This window comes from Camelus bactrianus, chromosome 13 (genome assembly GCF_048773025.1).
Source record: "Camelus bactrianus isolate YW-2024 breed Bactrian camel chromosome 13, ASM4877302v1, whole genome shotgun sequence".
Classification (NCBI taxonomy): domain Eukaryota; kingdom Metazoa; phylum Chordata; class Mammalia; order Artiodactyla; family Camelidae; genus Camelus; species Camelus bactrianus.
The window spans coordinates 33,508,262-33,530,218 of NC_133551.1; the positions used below are offsets into that span (position 1 = coordinate 33,508,262).

Below are 21,957 nucleotides of genomic sequence, written 5' to 3' on the forward strand. Positions count from 1 at the left end.
CCTCCTGCCATAAACAAGTATCCTTTTTGTAGCCTATTTGGTGGTACATTTTTTTTATTTTCACACTTTTTGTAGGTGGCTTCACTGTTCAAGGAGGCCCCAAAGCATAGTGCCTCAGCACTAATGTTCTGAAGCACAAGAAGGCTGTGATGTGTTTTTTGGAGAAAATACATGTGTTAGATAACTTCCATTCAGGCGTGAGTTACAGTGTTGTTGGTTATTAGTTCAATGTTAATGTATTGATGATAACATATTAAAAATATAATGTGTGTATTTATATATATATATTTTAAACTAAAACATAGAACAAGATTATGTATTGATCAGTTGATGAAAATGTGCCTAAAGCCTTGTAGGAACCTAACTCTGTATTTCCCCTGGGAGCAATGGTTCAATATCAACAATTTCAGTATTTGCTGCCACTTTATAGAACTACCTCGAATAATGAGAATTGACTGTATCTATGCACATGTTTCCCCCCGGGAGCCAGTTATTAAACATTACCAACACACCGTTGACTGGTGTGTCTTTTCTCGAAGCAGGAACTAAGATACCTGTCCCCATGTTGTCTGTAATTGCCAGGCCATCAGTCAGAGAGGATTCAGTCTTTGGAGTTATCAAGACTCAAATTTGAATCCCACCTCCCCAGTTTACTAGTTGTGTGTCCCAGGCAAGTGACACTGTACGTCACTATCCTTGATAGGAGAATAATAGCCATTGCACAGTTTTTATTGTCCCAGTGAGATCATGTATATAAAATGCTCGGCGCCTGGCACATACATGGCAGATAGTGAATACCTGTTAGTCCTCCGACATCCCACCCCAAATTCCAGCAAAGGGTGGGGACAAGGAGGCGCTCCATTCTTAGCCTGCTGCTTTGTCCTTGATTACAGAGCTCCAGGCTACAGCAGAGTTGTGCAGGCATTCTATTTTATTTATTTATTTATTTATTTATTTATTTATTTATTTATTTATATTGAAATATGGTCAGTTTCCAATGTGTCAATTTCTGCTGCACAGCATAGTGTTTCAGTCATATATACACATACATATATTTGTTTTCATATGTGCCAGTCATTTTAAATCAGATTTTCAGACTCACTCTGAAAGTCTCAGGCTGAGTCTTCCAGCAGAGACACCCAAACCTGAGATTCTAGCAGACCTGCTGTCCACAAAAGTCCTCTCTTCCCAGACTGCCTAAGGGCCCACTTTCCAGTTGAATTTTTGTTGCTTTCCTGTCATGACAGGAAAAGCAGGCAATGCTCTCGCCAGTGTCACTGTATCTATGGCTTCTGGTTTTGTGAGGGGCTAGAGGGTGGGTGCACTTGCTTAGTTTGTTTTTCATTCTATTTTTCAATATGCTAATCAGGGATTCAGAACCCTGGGCTGCTTCAATTCAGACTTTGCTTTCTCTGACTCAGCTTTACCCTCAAGACACAGCTTCATCTCTGAGTCATCAGGCCGAGCTTTCGAGGACAGCAGTCTGGCACTCCCACTCCATCTTCCCAGGAAAGGTGCTATGTCTCCACAGCCCAGGGCCAGCCCTGTGCCTAACTTGGCTCACAACGCTTGGAAACCAAGAAACACATTCTTAATGAGATCAGAAGACACAGAAAAAAAAGGCTTCAGAATCAGGACTTAGAATGCTTAGCTTTCAGTTCCAGTGCAACCTTGAGCTAGTCATGGAAACCTCCTGAACTTGGGGTTTCCTCTTTCACAAAATGGAAATAGCAACCCATTCTGGGTCCATCCCGCAGGGGCAATGGGAAGCCCAAACGAAATGGTGTGAAGTAGGCAAAACTCAAGGGCGCAAACCCCTGCTCCACGGGCTGGATCTGTTCCATAAACTAATTTCATTTGGCTTGAACAAAGTTGACCTATTTATCAGAGGCTTAGTATTTTTAAATGAGTTATCAACAAACTGGGAAACTTCACTTCAATATCTGGACTTATAGCTTCTCTTGAAAAATAGGTCAATCTGGCCATATGAACTTGTTGCCCTGAATGGCAAAAATCGACGCCAGCTGGGTAGCAGCAGCCCCTCACTTGGGCAGGAACCTGGAGCTGCCTTCAAGCCCATCACAGGCTCCAGGACTCCCTGTTATTCCCCAAACTGCAGCCACGCCTCTGTGCCATTTATTGTCGCTCTAGGGCCATTGGTTTGTTTCTAATGGAGCCCTAGTGGAAGTGCAATCATTGTAACAACCATGTTTCCAACAAAATGGGAAAATGAAAGTCCCAAAGGCTCCCTTGCCCCAAGCTACCTACCTTCTTCACAGTCTCAGGGTCAAAAATGACACCACTTTGGTTAGGTTTTAGTGCACCCACGGACCCTTTGAAAAGTTGCGCATAGCGAGTCAGGGCTGGGGTCTGGAGTCCCGCAGCCTCCGCTACATTCTGCCCCTGCCGAGCCTGTCTGTCTCCATCTGTAAAACGGGGGAGGTACCAGCTGTTATCTCCTACGTTTATTGTTGTGCATCGTAAGGCACTTGGTGAGCTGGTCATTCAAGGTTAGTGACTGAAATGCAAATATTTTGAACTGATAAAATGCGCTGTGGGAGGTGAAAGTGTGAAGTGAAAGACTTAACCTTTAGTGGCGCTAAAGCAATGGCTGGGAAGCAAAAAGACAAAGGGAAGAAGAAATGACTTAGGAGAGATAAAAGTTCCGTTACATCCACCCCTACCCTGCTTCCACCTCTGCAGTGAGAAAAGGCCCGGGGCTCACATCCCCTCACTGCGCTCGGACTCCGTTACCAAGACCGGGTTCTTGTCCTAGCTTGACCAAGTCATTCCCTTGTGTGATGATGTCTTCCCATCCGTAAGAGGATAGAAATGCCCCAACAGCTAATTACTGTTGTAAAAATAAACCAAGATAAATGTATATGAAGGCACTTTGGAAATCTGAAAAGCGCTATACACGGGTTTGGAGTTTTCGGGTCTCTTTTCAAAAAGTTTTCTTCCAAACTCCGTCCAAAAGCGTTTGGAGTTTATTAAGGCTAAGACCCTCCCCTCGGTTTCGCAATGCCGCCCCTTCTACACACCAAAGCCCGCGCCGCGTCAGGAGTCTTTTTTTCCCCTGGCGAAGGCGGGGACTCGGGTGGTGCTGGCAGCCGGCGACGCCGGGCGCAGCTTCGCCTGCCCGCGCCTGGCCAGTCCCGCAGCGGCCGCGGTGGGTGTGCCCCGCGGGGTGTGCGCCCCGGGCTCAGGCCAAGACCGCCGGCGAGAGGGCGCCCGAGGGAGGGGGTGCGCGCCCAGGACAACGAGGGTGCGTCAGTTTTGGGGAGCAAGCCCCGGACGGGGACCGTGCACCCAGAGGCTGTGTGCGCCCCGAAGCCCCAGGCACCGCCGGCGCCCCCCGCCGGACTCCCGCGGCTCGCCAAGGTAAGGCACCCCGCCACCCCGACCCTACCCGCACCGGCCCGGCGCGAACCGGGTCTTGGCCCCGGTGCTCGTCCCCTCTCTTTTGCCTTCGCCGCCCGCCTCGCCCCCTCCAAGCGCCGCATCCCCAGCTCCCTTAAGATAGAGGCTGCGGCAGCATGAGCCAACCCCGCGCCCTCGCCTGGGGTCCGCGACAGAGCGGAGAGGGGTCTGCCCAAGGGCGGGCGCGTCTGTCCTTCCGCCGCACCCGCTCCCCGCTCCCCAGTGCTGGGGGTGGAGCAGACCGGTCGGGAGACGGGAGGCCGCGTTGTCCTTGCGGTTCGGGTGGTGCAGCCCCCGCCCAGCGCCTCAGAGCCCGGCGCTGCGGTCCGGGATGCAGCTTGAGGGACTGGGACGCCCTGCCGCCGGCTCCCAGGACTACCTGGAATCGAGCTTTTAGTCTCCCTTCTTCCTCAAAAACCGCCCCCCGGTTCCTACCCTGGTACCTCTCGGCCCCAGGTTGAACTTTCTAACGCTCCAGTTGGGCCGCGACCTTGGGTAGAAGCAATGGGGCCTCTTGGGGCGGGGGGGCCGGATGCGCTGGCAGCCGCCGCCACCGAAGGCGCCTTTGCCGAGCCTGCACGCCACTTGGTGAGATTCCCTCCCTCTCATCTCTCCCTTAAGGTCAAACTTTTGACCCCAACTACTTTATCCCTGCAGAGTGGCCAGTTAACTTAGCATGGAATTTGGAAAGTCAGTCCCATGACCCCTACACCGGGTCTGAATTGCACTTGCCCTGGGCATCCGCTAGGGCTGCAGGAACCAGCGGTTTTAGTTCTCAGGCTCCCTGATGTACGGGCTTGGAGGGCCAGGCGGAGGTATTTTATAGAGAGGAAAAAGGAATCTCTTGAGGCTGACGCCCTGAAGCGTGCGCAAAGTCCTATTGACCAAGCAGGGTCAAGAGAGGACCGGAAATAGCCAGTGACCGGGTTGAGGCTTGGGGAGAAAGCATCTTGAATTGAACATGATTCCCAAGGACCTCCCTGGGTGAACCAAATGCGGGTTCCCTTAGAGCCGTTCAAGACAAGACACAGGAGAACACAGAGCTACTTTTGGAATAGAGGAAGAGTTCATTCCGATACTATCTTTGAATGTCCAGCCCTCCTGCCCTTGTCCAAACCTGCTCCTCACTGGACCATGATACGAGTTGTGGGGCATGTTAAAGGGCAGAGAGAATGGGGAATGGCTCAGGGTCCACACTAGACTTTCATTCAATCAACAAGTAACTTGCTCTGTGCTGCGTACCTGGCAAGATAGTGGGATACAGAAATGAACAAAACTGGCACGGTCTGGCCTCATGGAGCTTGCAGTGGTCAAGACTGACTTGAATCAAATTACTCAAATAAGTGTCAAATTATGAACAGTGCTGAATTCTTTGAAAGGAAAGGGTATGGTGCTGTGAGAATCTGTGGCACAAATGGTAGTCTCTCATTCGGAAGGCTGGTAAGTAGTAACTACTTCAAGAGGGTGGAAAGGGCCTTCTAGGCAGAAGGAACAGCATGTGGGAGGGCCCTGAGGCAAGTAACAGAGTCCTTTAGAGGGACTAAAAACCTGTTTACCTAGTGATGACCAGGGGCCCAAATGGGCATGTGCCTTCCTTCTCATCCCATAGCCTAGGCCAATCAGTGCCACCCTTTCCCATCTGTAATAGTGGGTAGTAAGCGGCCCCCTGGCTGGGAGAGAAGCAGGAGAGACTGAGAAGCCAGTGTGGGACTCACCCCCATGAGTGCGCTTACTACCAGCCCACGCCCACTCACAGTGCTAAGAGGCAGCATTTCTTTCCTCCCTGTTGCCCACTGTGCTCACAACTGACCAAGGCTCCTGCCAAAATTCAGGAAGATTTATGCTGGGAGTGGTGGCTCGTCACAGACTTTTAAAACTAGAATGAACTCATTGCCTACAACGTAAAAATGTTCAGGGTGGCTTACAGTGCATTTCCTAATCTGGGCCCTGCTTACCTTTCCAGCCTCATTTCTGGCTTATGCCCCTCCCCCGTCTCCTCCCACCCCCACCCCAACCCCCACCTCCACCCCCAGTGAACACCGTCTGTGTTCTACTCACAGTTACACTTCAAGCAGTTCATGGAACACATGCTGCCTTGCACATGCTGTCCTTTCTCTAAAATACTCTTTCTGCCGTTCAGTCACTGAATGCACACTCAGCTGTCAGCATCAACACTGAACCCAGAAGGCTTTTCCTGACCAGAGTCAAATGCTCCCTCTTCTCTGTTTCCAAAGCTCCTCGGACAGGCTTCCGTTGCAGCCAGCATAAAATGCCCTGAGCATCATAAAGGCAGGAGTCTCCTGTGATATTTGTGTCCCAGGTACCTCGCACAAAGAAGGACACATGGTGCTCAGTAAACGCTTACTGGATGAAAACCATCTAGTCTAGTGTTTCTCAAATTTTTTCTGGGGGGCAGGGAGAGTGTTATATATATCTTTGAGGTTCTGGTGAAAATTGTGGATACTCTCTTCCAAATGCATATGACCTACAATATCTTGCATACAATATCAGGAGTCACAGCCCTCCTCTCCCCCCATTGACCCCATTTTCCAGAACTTTGGACTTTAATTTTATAGGAAGCAGAGGCCCAATGAGGTGCAGTAACTGCTTGAGTACCTACAGCTAGTCAAGAACACGGGTCCCCCAACCCCCAGCCATGCACCCTCAACCCCCACCCAGCTCCTGACTCAGTCCAGGCTCCTTCCTGCTGTCTCTGCTTCTCTTAGTCAAGTAGCCTCCTTTCATCCCTGGCACCTTGGGAAGGCCACTGCTCCTGGCTAGAAGATGGATATCTTGGTTTTGCTTCAGTTCAGTAGCAGCCTACAGTGTGACGGGGAGACAAATCTTGTTATAGGCAGAGTTGACAATTAGGAAGACAGATGGGCCATCTCCCTGGCCTGTTCACTGCCCCTTGCCTGCAGTGTTATTACATCTGTTTTAGCTGGAGGAGTGTCACGTGTGCTTCGCAGTTGTCTTCTGGGCTCTGGCTTAAGTCATGTGGGCCAGGTTTGGAAATGCTCTGGATGGGACCACTGAAGTTAGGGAACTAGCTCTTGGTCTTGTCAAAGGCTTCTTCTGCTCAGAGCAGGCTGTGGGAAGGTGCGAAGTGAATGGGGTTCTCACTTGCTGCCACCAGAGCTCTTGCCTGCCCGCGTCTGCTTTCTGCAATGAGACACCTACTTCAGGCAGCATTGCTTTGTTGTCTGCAGATAGGATCTTCAGTGATCCAGTAATTTACTCATTCATCAAAGCTGTGTTGTACCAGACAGCTTTGTACCAAGCATTGTGCTGATTCCAGTTTATAAGGAAGGGTTGTGGAGTGTGAATTAGTGATACATCGTTCTGCTCTGTGAGGAGGGAGGGAAAACATAACTTTTGCTTCTTATTCAACCCATTGCTCTGGAGGAGTGGTAGGAAGACAGGACAGCTAAGAATGTGCTTGCTTTTAAAATTCTGATCTCAATAAAATTTAAAAAAAAAAACCACCTCTGATCTTGCTCAAGTTACGTCATCTGAGGGGAGGGGGGACAATTTTCCTAACTGTAAAATGAGTTTACGAACAATCTTTTCCTGCCTATCATCTGGGTGTGGATAGTCATCAAATTTCAGATGGCAGATCCGTTCGCTTCTGTGAAACAGAAGCAGTACAATGGAATAATAGGGTACATGTGTGTCAAGCCTTGGCACATTCCATGCTCACAGTAATCCTAGAGATAGTTACAATCATAGGCCCAGATGCACAAATGAGGAAAATGAGGTTCAGAGAGGTTAAGTGACTTGCCCAGGGATATGGAACTAATAAATGATAAAACTGGGATTGACGGAGCAGTCTGTCGGTCAGCCAGCTCACCACTCTGTGCTGTTCTGTAGGAGAGCATGTGGGAAGAGGCCCGGGCTTGGAAGCCAGGGCATTCCAGGGCTGGAGCCTAGATCTGCTGCTAGTCAGCTGTGTGATTTACAGCTGGACTGCTAACCTCTCTGTACTTTACAGTGCTAATCTTCCCGACCCAGAGTTTAGACTAAGAGGCTTCTATTGGGCCTTTCTGCGAAGTTTCCAGTCTACATGGATAATATTTCAAAATGGGATTAAGGGAAAGAAGAGGGACCCAATCAATAGAAATGGGCTTGTCACAGTTTCCCTGGTAAAACAAATGCTGCCCCAAGATTTTAAGTAGATGGTTAATGTGATACGGAGGCAGTTACAAATTTGTGGTGTCTGAAGAAGCTGGCTGAACCTTCCTTCTCTAAGGCAAAGACGTCTGTTTTCAAAGGGAATGCTTCACTGCCTTGCAGGGCTCTAGGGCCTGGGCCGCATCCCCCACTTGGCTTTCTGGGGACGCAGGCGTTGTGGGAGAAGACACAGATCCTGATTCCCTTCCCCCTCCCAATTTTCCCCCCTAAAATAAATAAAAATTATTGGCTGGTTATCTATATATTTTTTAACGTGGCTGTGGCTCCCCTGCTTCCTCCCTGCCTTGTGTGGAAGGATCCTTTGTGTCTCCTTTGGTCTGTTTATGTATTTATACTCTGTTGCTCTGATGTCAAGTGACGGGGGGATGGGGCTGCAGAGAAATATGACATTGGGAAGAATTTACTCCATGCAAAGATAAAAGAGCAGACTTCGGTGCTGATTCTCCTCCACAGCCTTGTTTCTGCCCAGAAGCCAGAGACGCCGGCTCTCAGTGAAATCAATTTTGACTTTCACAGCAGGGCAGCCAAGCTGAGTGTTTCCAGGGGCTGTGCTCATCGGCTGATCCTTAGCACCCAACTCCCATCCGCCTTGGAAAAGGTAGCTGTCCTGCTCTTGGGGAAAGATTTTAAAAGGACTAGGAAGGTCAAGTTGGGTGGTGGCTGAGTATAGCCTAGTAAGGTCAGGGGCCACACTTCTTAGGTGTGACACTGAGCGTGTAGTGGGGCCGGGTCATCAGGAATGATTAATTTCTTAAGAGATCATTTTCCTGTGTCGTTTGTGTGATTCTTAAATAAATGAATAATAAAGGCCTTCGCCCATCCCTCTGTTCCTCAGAAAAGGAGGTGAGTGAGGGAAGATAGCGTCCCCATTTACTAGCCCTGTGAGCCAGAGCAAGCAGCTCACGTTGACTGAACTTCAGCTTGCTCGTCTGCTCGTGCTGTTGGTAATACGGGCTCAGGGCTCTTCATACAGACAGCAGAGACTCCCTTGAGCTGAGTCTAATGAAGGGGGTGACGAGCCATAAAATTCTGCATTAATATCTAAGCAGAGGCAGGGAAGGAGGCCAGGCGCCCCCGGGGTGGCGGGGAGAGGATTCTGAGTTCGGTCCTCTTCCACCAGTGCAGTTGGCCACTGGTCTTCACTTTGAGTGCTGTTGGTTCAATTCTGGACCTGCCCACCCCACCCCCTCACTGTACCATCACACGAGCCTCCCCTTTTGTCTCTGAGTTTAAGTTCCAGAGAGGATCCTGATGTGTGAGTTTGGTTCTCTGGAAGCTGAGGCGGTCTTTCCAGGCCATGTGGCCGCTGATCTCTGGTCAGCTTCGGCCAATCAGATGGGAGGGGCGGTCAAAGGAGGGGCATACATGCAGGACTCGGCCTTTTGAAGCAGGAAGGGCTGTGGGTGGAGATTCCCTGAGAAAGATGGGCTGGAACTCAGGAATATGCCCTGCACAGATACTTGCTGAGTTATGAAGGACTGAACAGATTCTTAACTTGGGGTTAACAGCCCCAAGGGGCCCATGGATAGAATTCAGAGGAGTCTGTGAACTTGGGTAGGGGGAAAAATAACATCTTTATTTAGTGTTTTCTTCAATTATGAATTTAGGCAACAAACCAGTGTTTTTGCAGTACGTGTGACGTTGGCAAGAGTAGAAATCACAGATATTTTCATTTCGCATTTCAGCTGCTGCAGCTGTCTGGAGCTATGATTCATGCCCATCGCAGCTTTGAAATTATAGCAGTTATTACACTGCTACTAGAGCTTGTTATTTAATATATTAATAAGGAACATCTATTACTATGTTACACACTAATTTGTAAAACATTTTTAATAATTATATTTCAATGTAATTGGTTTTCTTTGTAGTCAAGCTATGCATTTTATTTATATGTTTTAAAGTGTTCTGAGAAAGGGTCCAGAGGCTTAATCAGTCTTCTAAATGGTTCCATGGCACAAAAAAGGGTTAAGACCCCCGATAAGAGTCAGTAAGCTTTAGTTCCCAATTTCCCAGCCTCCCTCATCTTAATCTTTCACATACCCATCTATCTCTGTCTAATTAGTGCAAGACATTCTTGAGCAGTAGTAAATTTCATTTAATAGTTTGGAAAATTTGCAAAAGCACACAATTTGTGGTTTGGGCAGAAGATTATAATGTATATGCAGAAGTAAATTTACAAATTGCAGTCACTCATAGGCAACTGGTTCAGTAATTCCTATCAGCCCACAAACCCACCAGCCCCTGTGTTGATTGCTTGGCTGATCCCATGCAGACCAGTCTATTGAAACAGCCACAGAATGGTCAATTACGTTCTTGAGAGGTTAAGGAGTTTGTGCAGATTAAGTGATGACTCGCTTGATCAAATGCAAGCTAGAATCCTAGAAAGTAGAAGTGGGAGAAGTAGCTTTGAAGTGGGTTCCAAATGGTGGGAAAGCAAGGGAGGCTAAACGGAGGAAGAAGGCAGTCAGTGAGGATGTGGGAGGACTGGCCAGATGTTTATTTTGAAGAGGAAGCCTGGAGAGAGGAGCAACATTATAATAGTGGTTGGTTTTTTGTTGTCTTTTATTGAACGCTTAACACGTGCCAGACACTATGCCAAGCACTTTAAATGTAGCAATGATTTAATCTTTACCAACTACCCAATACGGTCTGACTGTTATCATTCCCATTGTTTTGGTGAGTAAAGTGAGGATCCAAGAGGTTAAATACTTGCTCTCAGTCACTGAGGTATTAAGCGGTGGAGCCAGGAGCTCAGCCCAGATCTGCCTGACCCCGGAGCCCTGTGCTCTTGAAAACCACTACAGGCAGCCACAGGAGCGTCTGTTTGGAAGAACTATGGCTGCCAATTTGTTTCGGTAAGAAAGTGCTTACTATCCATTCCTGTCTTTCCCATCCTCCTCTCCAGCTTTTTGTGTGTTCTCACACCTCCTTCCTTCCGCTCTCCACCCTGAATCCACTTACAGGCACACATGCTGCAGGAGAGAGGACAGGATAAAAATTAAGAGCAAAAGCTGTGGGGTCAGGCAGAACTGGGTCCTAACTCGAGCTCTGTCACTGACCATGCTAAGCCTCAGTTTTCCTATCTGTGAAATGGAGATAATGATACATCCTTCCTAAATTTGCATCTCCTGTCTCTAGTGCTTCATTTCGGATTAATGCCTTCACTCTGATTATAGTAGGTGATCGTCCCCATCTTCTTCACCCGTGAACTCCTCTAGGAGGGCTTTCCTGAACCCCACAAACCTGGCCTGTGAGTAACCAGCATTGCTCCTCTTAGCGGAGAATTCATGAGTTACTTATGAGGCTGTCTCCTCTGGGTATAAGCTCCCCTCCCCATCCTCATGCTCTGGGTAGCATCTGGCATGGAGTCCTTTTCAGTAGAGCCTTGATCAAAGCAAATGAACGGTATCCTTCAATCCCCTTTTCAAGACCCCATTGCCCATCCTTGGCACCTGTTCTGGGTCACATCACCTAAAGCTTGTCTCTAGGAAACCTCACCATTTACCTAGATGCGTCCTTATCCCCCATCTCATCTCACAGTTGAGGACACAGGACCAACCACGGTGGATGGCAGGCCTTAGTGGCTCAGGAAGTGCATAACTGAGCTGGAATGAGAACCAAGGCCTCTTGCGTCAGCGCACTGCCTGGCCCTGACACTAACGCTGGAAGTATCTCTTCCACACCATTAAGCTGGCTGATATGTTTGGGTGAGGGGACATTTGTAGAGCACCTGAAATCACATGCGTTCTACAGTTGCTTACTTGTCCCACTCTTGTTCTGGCCTTGGCACTGACCTTCTGACCTGATCTTCTCCCTCATTCTATCCCCATACCCTGGGCTTTGCCAGCTGCTGAAAGGACCCCCGTGTCAGTCAGGCCCGTGGGTGGCCGCCTTCGGGTGCTGCCTGGTGGTGCTGAAAGGCTCTTGCCCTAAGAACTCTGCCCACTGGTAGAGCTGAGGCCTGAAATTCCTGGCATTAGAGTCCTTTCATTCCTTTGGATTACTTTGTCTTCTCCAGAGAGCTATTGTTAAAATGAAAATGTGTTGCCCCAAAGGTAATCTGTTAGCCCACTCCTGTGATCCTGTGGCGAGCAGAATGCCCTGGGCTTTGGCAAACCACCTCCCTGTCCTCCAGTTTCTCGTCTGTAAAGTGGGGATAAGAGATTGCATTATGGGGTTCCTCCAAGGATGCAATGAGATAGCATGCATAAAGCACTGAACACGTAACAAGTAATCAATAAAATCAGCTTGGTTTTTTTCTTTTCTTTGTAAGGCAGTAGGATTATTGGGTCAGTTCTCTAGCCAAAGTCCGGGCTTTTATTAGTTTGTTTGTTTTTTTTTAAGGATTTTGTTTTAATGTAGTCTCCTTTTATTTTGTCGACTGAAAAAACATACACAACCTAAAAGTTGAGAGTTATGTTTTATTCAGCAGACTGTCTGAGGACTCGAGCCTGGGAAGGCCTCTCAGATGGCTCTAAGGGGCTGCTCCAAAGAGGCAGGGGTAGAGCCAGGATTTGCAGGAGTTTTGCCACAAAGACCAGGTAGTTGGAACATCAGAAGATTCCCATTAATTAAAGAAAACCAGATATCTCAGGTTAAGGAATTTAGTGCTTTTCTATGTATGGGAAAGTGCAAAATTCTGGGCTCATTGAAATCATCCCTTTAATGTACACCTAGCTATCTAGGGCCAGTATTCTGTTCTTCCACATCCTGAGTTCCCTCACGGTACACTCTTGGGGGTGGCTGCAGAGGCTGGGCCGCCTCCTTGTCTGCATCCTGATGAGATCCCCCAACTCACGCACATCAGTAGTGGCTGATGACTTGGTGGCCGCAGCATCCTTTGTTACTGATATGGCTGGCAATGTTTTTCATCCACAGTTTTAAGATTGTTTTCCTTTCTAATTATAAGGCAGTTTTAGATTTCATTCTCTTACTTTTAAAGTAAGGTAAAAGATCCCACCTTCCTGGTTTGTTGAGGATTTACTGAGCAAACGTACTGGCTGTGCATGCCAGGCCTGCCCCAGGCCCTCAGTGAGCACCTGCTATTCTGAATTATCCTGGAGGTGGGGATTGAAGGCCCCTGGGGGCTTGGAGGAAGGTTCTGGGTGGGTCACTAGGGAGGAGATAGAGGACGAGGAGGGAGGAGAAAGGAGAAATGGAGGGGGGTACCCTGCTTCCTCTGCCCCAGCTGCTGGGATGTGGAGTCTGGGTGGGAGGGGACCTGCGAATCCTGCCCGAGTCCTGGGAGAGGGTGTGACCTTTCTCCAGATCGTTTGCTTTCCAGGAGAGCTCTCTGAGGCTCTGCATTCCCTGGAGGAGCGGTACCCTTGGTCTCCCCCCTTGGTTTGACTTTGGTGGGGGAGTGGTGGTGAAGAGAGCAGACTTCTCCTTATCCTTCTGAGCTCAAGCAGGGTTCACTGGGTGTTATAAACCACTCCTCTGAGAGGGCAGTTGGGATGTGAGAGCATCAACCCAGGCAAGGTTCTCTGCAGTTTCTCCTGAGACCAGGATGGTTCTCTTGGACCTGGGCCAGGGAGAGGGTCCAGGAGTAGGAGCAACTTGGCTCATCCCCCTGGCCTGTGAATGAGGGTGAGAAGGGATGGGAGGGTTGGTGGTGTGGGGAGCAGTGTTACAGGCGTTTTCCAGCAACCTCCAGAATAGAGCACCTCACTTTCAGGATTCTCTGAGAAAAGATACTCCCCTCTGCCTTGTCTGCCCTGGGCAGTGAGAATTGTTGTCGGCCCTCCTCTGTGCATCGGCCCTCCCTAGTGCATTTTCCTGCCAACCTCCGGGGAAGACTCATCCCCGCCGTCATCCATCACAACTGAAGTTATCCTTCCAAAGCGGAGCCTGACTGATGCTGAAAATCACTCACTCTCCCTCCGCTGGAGACCAGGAATAAAGAGTGGAAGTGAATGCTGGTTCCTGGGGCCCCGAACCCAAGCAGCAACCTGCCAGCTGCCTGCCTCACTCTAGGGGTAGGGAGGAAGTGGGTACAACTGGAGTCTTCCCAATTATCTGCTTTGGGGCTGGAACAGGAAAGGGCCAGCGTCAATTCCAGCCCAGAAGCGGGGCTTGGAGCCATGCAGTTCATTCATTATACCTCATGTTTGTTGACTGCCTGTAAGCTGTTACTGGGCTTTCTTCTCTTTCCCTCTTTCCTGCTTCCCTCCACCATTCCTTCCCTCCTTTCCTTCCTGCCATCATTAAATACTGACCAATCGCTTGCTCTGGGCCAGGTACTGAGCTAGGCAAGGAGCTTACAGTTCAACAGAGACAAAGAATCAGCTAAGACAGGACAGTTGGATGAGTGCTCTGATGGACATTCTTACAAGTGTGGGAACACAGAACTGAGCCAGGGTGGGGGTGATATAGCCTGACTGGTGTGTGGAGAAGGGGAAGATGCTGGTAGGTAAAGCTGTCTTGAGGGTTGAGTAGGAGTTACCAGATGGAGAAGGAAGGAGTTGGAGTCTGAGTAGGGAGAGCAGAAGGAAGTCCAGAAGATGCAAAGCTGTATCTACAGAAAGCTCAAGATGATCACATCGTCACTGAGTTTTGGTTTTCTCTCCTGCAAAATGAGAACAGTACCAAAGTCATATCTGGCACACACATAAAAATCCTTCCTTCTGTTTTTTCAATTTATGATCTACTAGAAAGATTAGACCATGTGGAAATAATGGCAATGAGAGGCAGAATGTGCAAAGTGCTAGAGTCAGCGGAGATATAATGGCAGGGAAGCAGCTTTTTGGAGAGTGGGCAGTATTAATTGAGATTGATAGTTAGGATTAGAAGCAGTTGGTGCAATTTAAGCAGATCCTTGAAGGATGGGAAAGACTCTGGTAGAGAAGACAGAAGAGGGCATCTTAAGGGGTTGGTACAGTATGAGCAAAGGCTCAGGGGTGTTCAGGCACAGGGTGAGTTGTGGCTGTGTATGTGAGGGCTGCAGGAGTTGTGGTGAGGCTGGAAAGGTGGGCTGAGACCACTTTGATGCCTAACTAGAGGGCACACGGGTGACATTTGGTCTGCATGTGGGGTTTCTTGGACCTGCATAGTGTTAAAAAAGAAAAGAATTAAGTCAACATTAAAAGATTAGATTTTTCATAAATACACATTCCTGGCTTCTTCTGGAAAAAAAAATCACGTCAGAGAAGCTGTGATATGGCCTTGACTTCATCCTCACGTGGCAACACCTGGCCTGCAGGTGGGTGGTAGACATTTAGGGTGTCACTGCAGCCCATAGTCACAGGTTGTATCGCCCACTGGCCAATTAGCTTGAAATCTCCACCATTCAAATCACTCTCAAGTTAGTGCAATATTTCAGAAAGCTCCTAATAAAATGCTAATGCATTATAAGGGAGGAGAAAAGTAATTGTGAACTGTTAACTTTGTGGTTCCTTTATTAGCTTAGGGAATGAACTACTCCTTGGGTAAATTTTAATTGGGGAGTAGCAGTTAGGTGGGGAAAATGGGATGCTTGATGCGTGATGGCTTGGGACAGAAACTCTGGGAAGTGAAGGGTGGGAGTGGACACTTGGAAAGATGGAGATGGTGGGGAGTCATTGTCCCCACTCCTCTCGACCATGGCTTCTGCTGTCTTTGCTGCAGAAGGACACCAAAATCACTGTCCTTGGCAAATATTTCTTTCCTTGTAGGACATTTACTACCTTATTAACTTTTTTAGCTTAAAAAAATTGAACTCTTGAAGGACAAAGTGAAATCTGTGTGGTTTTTTAAATTGACAAGGAAACGAATGGAAAAGAGAAAAGTTATTCTATTTTTTGAATAATTTTTGGAGTGTATGTGTTTGTGTGCATGAGTGGGTAGTCTTTATAATTTGAAAGTCTCAATAAACCCTACTGGGAAAGTTTTTATTAAAAAATTACTTAAAATATTATACCAGTTAGTAGCAAACATTTAAAGTAATATAGAAACATATGAAGGAGAAAACTACATGAACTGTCAAGAATTGGTGGTTGGGCATATGAGAGTTTGGAGTGTATTGTTCTAGACTTGGCACCATACCTATATGAGATATATGTATATCCTTGCATAGATCTAGGTATATATTCACATATATGTCTGGATAGAAATTTTTTTAATAAAAACGAGTTTTCCCATGCTGTTCAGCCATGTTTTTCTCCTGATGCTCTATCTTGAACATTTCAGAGGTCGTTATATCACCTCTAAGCCTGTGTAAACAGAGTCTGCAATGGAAGAGACCGCTGGATAGAAAGAGCTTGTTTTGAATCCCCACTGTGCCCTTCCCAGCCTCAGTTCTCTCCTCTATAAAATGGGGATAATAATTCCTTCCTTCAAAGGTTAGAATGAGGGTTAAATAGAATGCAGATGTGCTCAGCATAGCTTATTAGATACAGGGTGATCAGAGCCCATTGCACCATTGAGAAAATATCTTTCATTCTTTGGATTCCTCATTCTCCACCCTTCACCCCGTTGGGAGAGGAATGGTGGGGGAGCGGGTGAGGGGTGAGGGTGAATCTGGGGTGAATTACAACTTTTCACAATGGAGTTTAAAATCCTCTTTTCAGTGCTGAGTAACATTAAAATCTCAAGCAGTTCATTAACAGATGCATTCCAGTTTTGTTTAGGGCATTTTTCTCTGGACTCCCTTTTATTTATTCAGCTGCAGGAAAATTCCTGAAGCCAGGTATTTGGATAGGAAGGTATGTCTGATAGGGAGGCTGTGACCTGTGCCTGCCCTTCGTGGGGGCACCCTCTTGCCAGTGGGTAAAGTCAGCCCTTCTTAGTACGAGGGGGATTCCTACCTTGTCTTTGCAAATGATCTCCCCTCCTGCTACCGATTTATCCTTTTTCACTTCTCTCCTTCCCCTTCCGGCTCTAGAAGACAATATTCGCTTTCATTCGTGTAACCCATCTTTCACAGAGACCTCTTACTCCCATTACCTTATTGAACTCTCTGACAAGGCAATAGATTTAGGTCAGTATGATGTGACAAATGAAGCTGCTGAGGCCCAGAGAAGCTGTGACATGACTCAAACTCACACAGCAAAAATTGGACAAATCTGGATTTCTTGGCTTGCAGGCCATGCTGGTTGTGCTGTATCATGTTGCCTCCTTCTCTAATTGTTGGCAGGAAGCTCCTGACAGGGAGGGCTGCCAGAGGGGCCCTTGTGCTAGCGAGGGGGGAAGACTTTTTGGAATGCATGAGGTTGTTGGGCTTAGTGTGCTGGGAGAGACTGGGGGGAGGAGGGGAAGGGGATGGGTTTGGAGGTCACCCCAAGGTCAGTGGAGGTGGCAGCCAGGAGCTGGGGGGGTTGAGAATGACCTGGTGCTGACTCTCCTTTGTTGTCACTGACAGGTTTGTGGGCTTTTCCAACACCGGGTCTCATTTTGAATGTTTGGCCCTTTATCTGCCTCACTCGGTAGCACACCGTATAATCCTCTTCCAGTACTCCACGGAGGACCCCGTGCCTAATTCAGGCCGCAGCCCCTTGGCCCGCTACTCGCACATCCAAGAAGTCAAAACTTATCAGTTCTGGTTCCCATCCTCTCAGACTCGCTGAGAGAGCGATTCAGAGAACCTCATTTGCTTTAACAAGCATACTGGCCGGATCCATTTCTTTAGCCCACGTTTAATATGAGAGTAGCCTCACAGACCAGCTCTTCCCAATAGAAATATAATACAAGTCACATTTAAAATGTTCTCGCAGCACGTTAAATAAAATTTAAAAAGGAAACAAGTGAAATTAATTTTAATACTATTTTTTAACCCAATATAGCAAAAGTATCATTATTCTAACATGTAATAAATACCCCCCAAAATTAATGGGCTATGTTACGTTTGTTTTTTCATGCTAAGTTTTCAAAACCCATGTGTATTTTATACTCACTCACAGCATATTTTAATTTGGACTAGCTACATTTCAAGGGCTCAGTAGCCGCATGCCGTTTGTGGCTATGGTCTTGGCCGGTGGAGTTATGAGGTTTCACTGTTAAACCGAGATTTATTTGGGGATGACTAAGGGGCTTCTGGGCACCTTTGGGATCAGGGTGTCTTTGGGTGGCATGGCCAACCAGCCGACCTCAGGTACAGCACATCCTGGCAACCTGCCCCGTCCTCACCTTTGTGCCTGTTGCCGTGAGTGATGTGATGTTGAAAATATCCCCCTCACCCCTTATGCCAGCACCCATGCTATTTGCACCTTCCTGTCTCCCCTCTTAACACCTTTAGCTTTTGTAAATCCCAATCCTAGATTAAACTTTACTGTCCTCTTCCTCTGATCCCTCCTCGGTACTGCTGGATTTATTTTAAATCCATGCCCTTTGACCTCAGTTGCTACTTGTCACCCTCACATTTGTCTCAGTTTGTCCCCTATCTCCTCACTGACTGCTCATCTGCTCCCTCGCTGACCTCATCTGCTCCCTCAAGCTCCCAAATCCATTTGTCTGTCCTTGCTCTCAACACTCGCCCTATTCCTGTGTTACTGGGAAGGTGGCGTTGAGGTGGCTTGACTCTGCTCCCCACCTCACCATTTCTCCTCATCCGGGCTCTCCTCTCCCCGGCTAGAGCCCAGCCTTAAACACCGTCCCTTCCCACCTCCAGAAACACCCTCCTTCAAACTGGCCACGGACTCTGATGCCAGAGCTCAGTTCCACTGAGATTGTAAGTTGATTAACTTCTCTGTGCCTGAGTTCTTCGATGCAAAATATGACTAATAAAATGACCAGCTCTGATGGCGGTGGTGAAGATCAAATTCAGTTTTGCCGTGTGTTGTAGCACAGAGCCTGGAGTAAATGTCCGCTCTCATGTCACCTTCTCTTTCCTGCCCCCTCACCCCACTATCCATTCCTCTGCCCTGACTTCTCCCCTCGGCCTGCAGACATGCTGGCCACCTTCTCCCTCCCTTGAGCCACTGCCCATCTCTGCCCCAAAATCCACTGAAGTAGCCAAGAGTAGCCCCACCTGCTGCTTCTACCATCTTGTCAACCCTGGGCACCTCCCCCGGTCTACTGACACTGAGCCTCACTGGGTTTCTTAGGACTCACCCGCTTTGGCTTTCTGGTCTGGGAGCCACCCTGGTACTTCTTCCTCACCCACTCCCGGTGTGACTTGCCCACACTCCTCTTCTGCTCGCTCCTGCTCCTCACCCCACCCCGACCCCTGCAGTGACCACGCCAACGTGGATGACCCTGCATGCTCGTCTTCAGCCTTCTCCTCTGTCCCAGGTCTGCTGGGCCAGCCTTGCAGGATGAACCCCCCTCTGTGTGTGAACCCCTGGGCAGACACGCTCGTGCCCAAGGACAAATGGTCCAGCCTCCTACTCCCAAATCTCCTTTCCCAGCTGGCTTCCCTAACTCGGCTGTTGCTCCCACCAGTCTCGGGTTACCCAGATTTGAAACCTTGCAGGTTTTGACACCTCCCTCTCCTCCCTGATCCAGTGCCTGAACTGAAAATAAGTATTCAGCAACCAAAGGATGGATGATCAATGAATCCCATTGGTTGCCAAGTCCTGCTCCTTTCTTACTTTCTGTCTAAGTCATCAACTTTCAATTCCCACTGTAAGCCCTGTAATAAGCATTTGCTCTACTTCATCCCAATGAATCTGTGCAACCCTGTAAAGAGGAAATTGTGATTTTCCTATTTTACCTGTGTGGACACTGGGGCTGGTGGAGTTTAGGGAATTTGCTGAATAAACACTGGTAGGTTGCAGAGCTGGGATTCAAACTCCAGCCCACCTGATGCCAAAGCCCACACTCCTAAGCGTCATGCTCTCCTGCCTCTAGCAGTCCTAGGTCCAGGCTATGCTCTTTTCAGAATTGAATAAGTATTGCGTATGTACGTGAACACATCTTTCTGTGCCGATGTTGTTGGAGTGTTAGTGTTCTATTTACCCAGCTGTTACCCAGACTCATTGCTGGTTTATTTCAAAGTCTGTGCCTTGACCCTTAGTGTTAGTACTTGAAAGCCTTGACTGAGCCCAGGTCCCCACTAGGAAATGCCAGAGCCTACAAGTAGGGATGTGAACACATCTTCAGAGAGGGCGTATGTATCCCTTTCTTGGGTCTCAGTTAATTGCAGGAGGCTGTCCCGCTCTTTGCTCTGTGGATCTGATTCAGGCTCTGTTTACCCGGTGCCTACTGTGTGCTCAGCACGTGATAGATGCTGTGGGCAAAGCGGAGAGAGTGCCGGAGGCACTGCCCCAGCCGTCAAGGAGCTGACAAAACTATTCCGGAAGACAAGCCAACAGTCAGGAAACTGCCGGCAGGATAAGACGTTATGTAATTATGCCTGCAGTCTCAGATTATATACATTTGTGATGGTTCAATAAAGGAGAAGAAAAGCTGCTGCTCTCTTAAAAGTAAAAAAAAAAAAAAAAAAAAAAAAAAAAAAAACACAAAACATAAAAGGAGCAGTTAGTGAAAAGCATTAAGTCTGGCCAGACTTCTCATCAGATTTGCTACTCTGTCTTCCCTCTCGAAATCATTTGTTCATTCTGTAAATATTTACTGTCTACTAATGGGCCAGGCTCTGGGGACACACACAGCCTCGTTGCAGCCAGAGCCATATCCAAAAGCCAGCCTTCATCGGGTTCCTCCACTGCTGAAGAACCTTTGCAGGTTCCCTACTTTCTACAGAATAAAAAGAGCTGACCTCCAGTCCCGACCCTCCCCATTCTGGGCCCCCCACCCCGCACACTAGGCCTGGGGCACGGGTCATCTCTCAGGCCCACCCCCCGCCATACACGTTTTCATCTCAGGGCTAGAGGGCTGCTTTCCCAGCCTGCCTGGCGAACTTCTATTCATCCTGCAGTGCTCAGCTCAGATACCACACTGTGATGCTTTCGTGGTCCTCCGTAGTGCCTTTGCTCAACCCTATAATACCGCGTGTCCTGGTTTAGGTCTCCACCTCCTGTTTTGAACCATGAGTTCCTTAAAGGGCCGTTATTCCCTGTCTTATTCATCCATGAATCCACAGAACCTAGACATGGGCCTGAACATTCGTTTCTGATGAGAGAATACCATCCGTAAAGGCTGATCTTTGAACAGGAAGGCTCCCTTTCCTTCTCTCAAGCCGCTGGGCTGTTCAACTCCATGCCTCATGGCCTGCGAAGGTGACTGGATGGTTGAGAAAGCATCACTGTTTCCTATCTCTGCACAGTAGTGGGGACACCCCACCACAAGAGCCCCGCTCTAGCCCTGGAGGGGGACTTTCAAAAGCAGCGGCCGCCGACACCCACCCAGCAGAGGGCTGCGGTGAAGGAGGCGTGTGTGTTGGGCTTGGCAGACAGGGGGCTTTGTGCACAAGTGGGTAAGTATGTCGGGCAGGCTCCGGGCTGCACACACCCGCTGAGGGGCTGGGCCCCCAACGCCTCCTGCCCTGGGAAGAAAAGGAGGCATTGTGTGCGCTGGCTGCGCTCCAAGGGAAATATTCCTGTTGTTCTTCTATTTTGAACAGCTCCCCCTTTAATGTAGAAAAGTCCAGAAGGGAAAATCTCTCTCCTACTGCAACACATCCTACCCACCAATTCCAAATCAGTTGCTGCCTTCAAAATATTAACTAATCTATGAGTCCATCAATTTATTCATGTAACTGCTCTTCAAGGAGCTCTGCTCTGGGTCAACATGGTACTGGGCACAGGGGAGACAGCCCTCATCTCTTTGAGGCTCTATTCCTGACTGCCCAGTGTCCAAATCCTCTTGGAGCCTGGCCCCGCTCCTCCTCTTGGGCCTGATGCTCCTCTGTGGCTCAGTGTTCCTGCCTCGAGGCGTCCGTCTGACCCCACCTGCCCTCTATGACCTAGTCCTGTATTGTGTCACTTTGCAGAGCCACCACCCTCGTCTCCCCTTGACCCAGGCCTTGCATACAGAACCATGTCTCAGACTGGGCGGTTAGACACTTAGGCAGGAAGACCTGATTTCAACCCTAGCTCTGCCTTTCACTGTCTTTGTGACTTGGACCAAGTTACTAAAGCTCTCAGAGCTTCGGCTTCCTAATCTGCAAAACAGAACAAATGACACCTGACCTCTCACACAGAGCCACTGAGTGGAGGAAATGGGACCGTGCTCGCTGGTGCAGGCCTGTGGTACCACACGGCAGCCCTCAGTTAATCATAACCAAACAATGAGCAACTATGAGCCCTTACTAGTCCCGTCCGTCCCCTCAGAAGCCACAGAACCTCGGCTTCTGTGTGAGTGTTTCCTACACACCAAGTGCTGTGTTAAGTCCAGGCATGTCGCCGTCAGAACAGCCTTGAAAGCACATAGTACTTCCTCATGCCCTTTCATAGCTGAGGAAACTGGCTCAGAGGTAGAGTGACGTGGCCAAGGTCACGCAGCTTGCAAGTAGCGGAGCTAGGAATTGTGCCC

The 21,957-nt window shown here is 48.6% G+C and overlaps 1 protein-coding gene across 5 annotated transcripts in view; it reads left to right on the top strand.

Annotated features, from left to right (window-relative positions):
- The first annotated feature begins 3,078 nt into the window (after nt 1-3,078).
- The window catches only part of KANK4 (KN motif and ankyrin repeat domains 4), an 84,452-nt gene continuing 65,573 nt past the window's right edge, over nt 3,079-21,957 (top strand). For 4 of the 5 annotated variants that reach the window (XM_074376364.1, XM_074376362.1, XM_074376363.1 and 1 more), the window contains exon 1: nt 3,081-3,381. The gene's annotated coding sequence lies outside the window, so the exon portion shown is untranslated. Of the gene's footprint in view, nt 3,382-21,957 lie in introns of all 5 variants that reach the window. The other variant, XR_012511214.1, reaches the window with a different exon arrangement.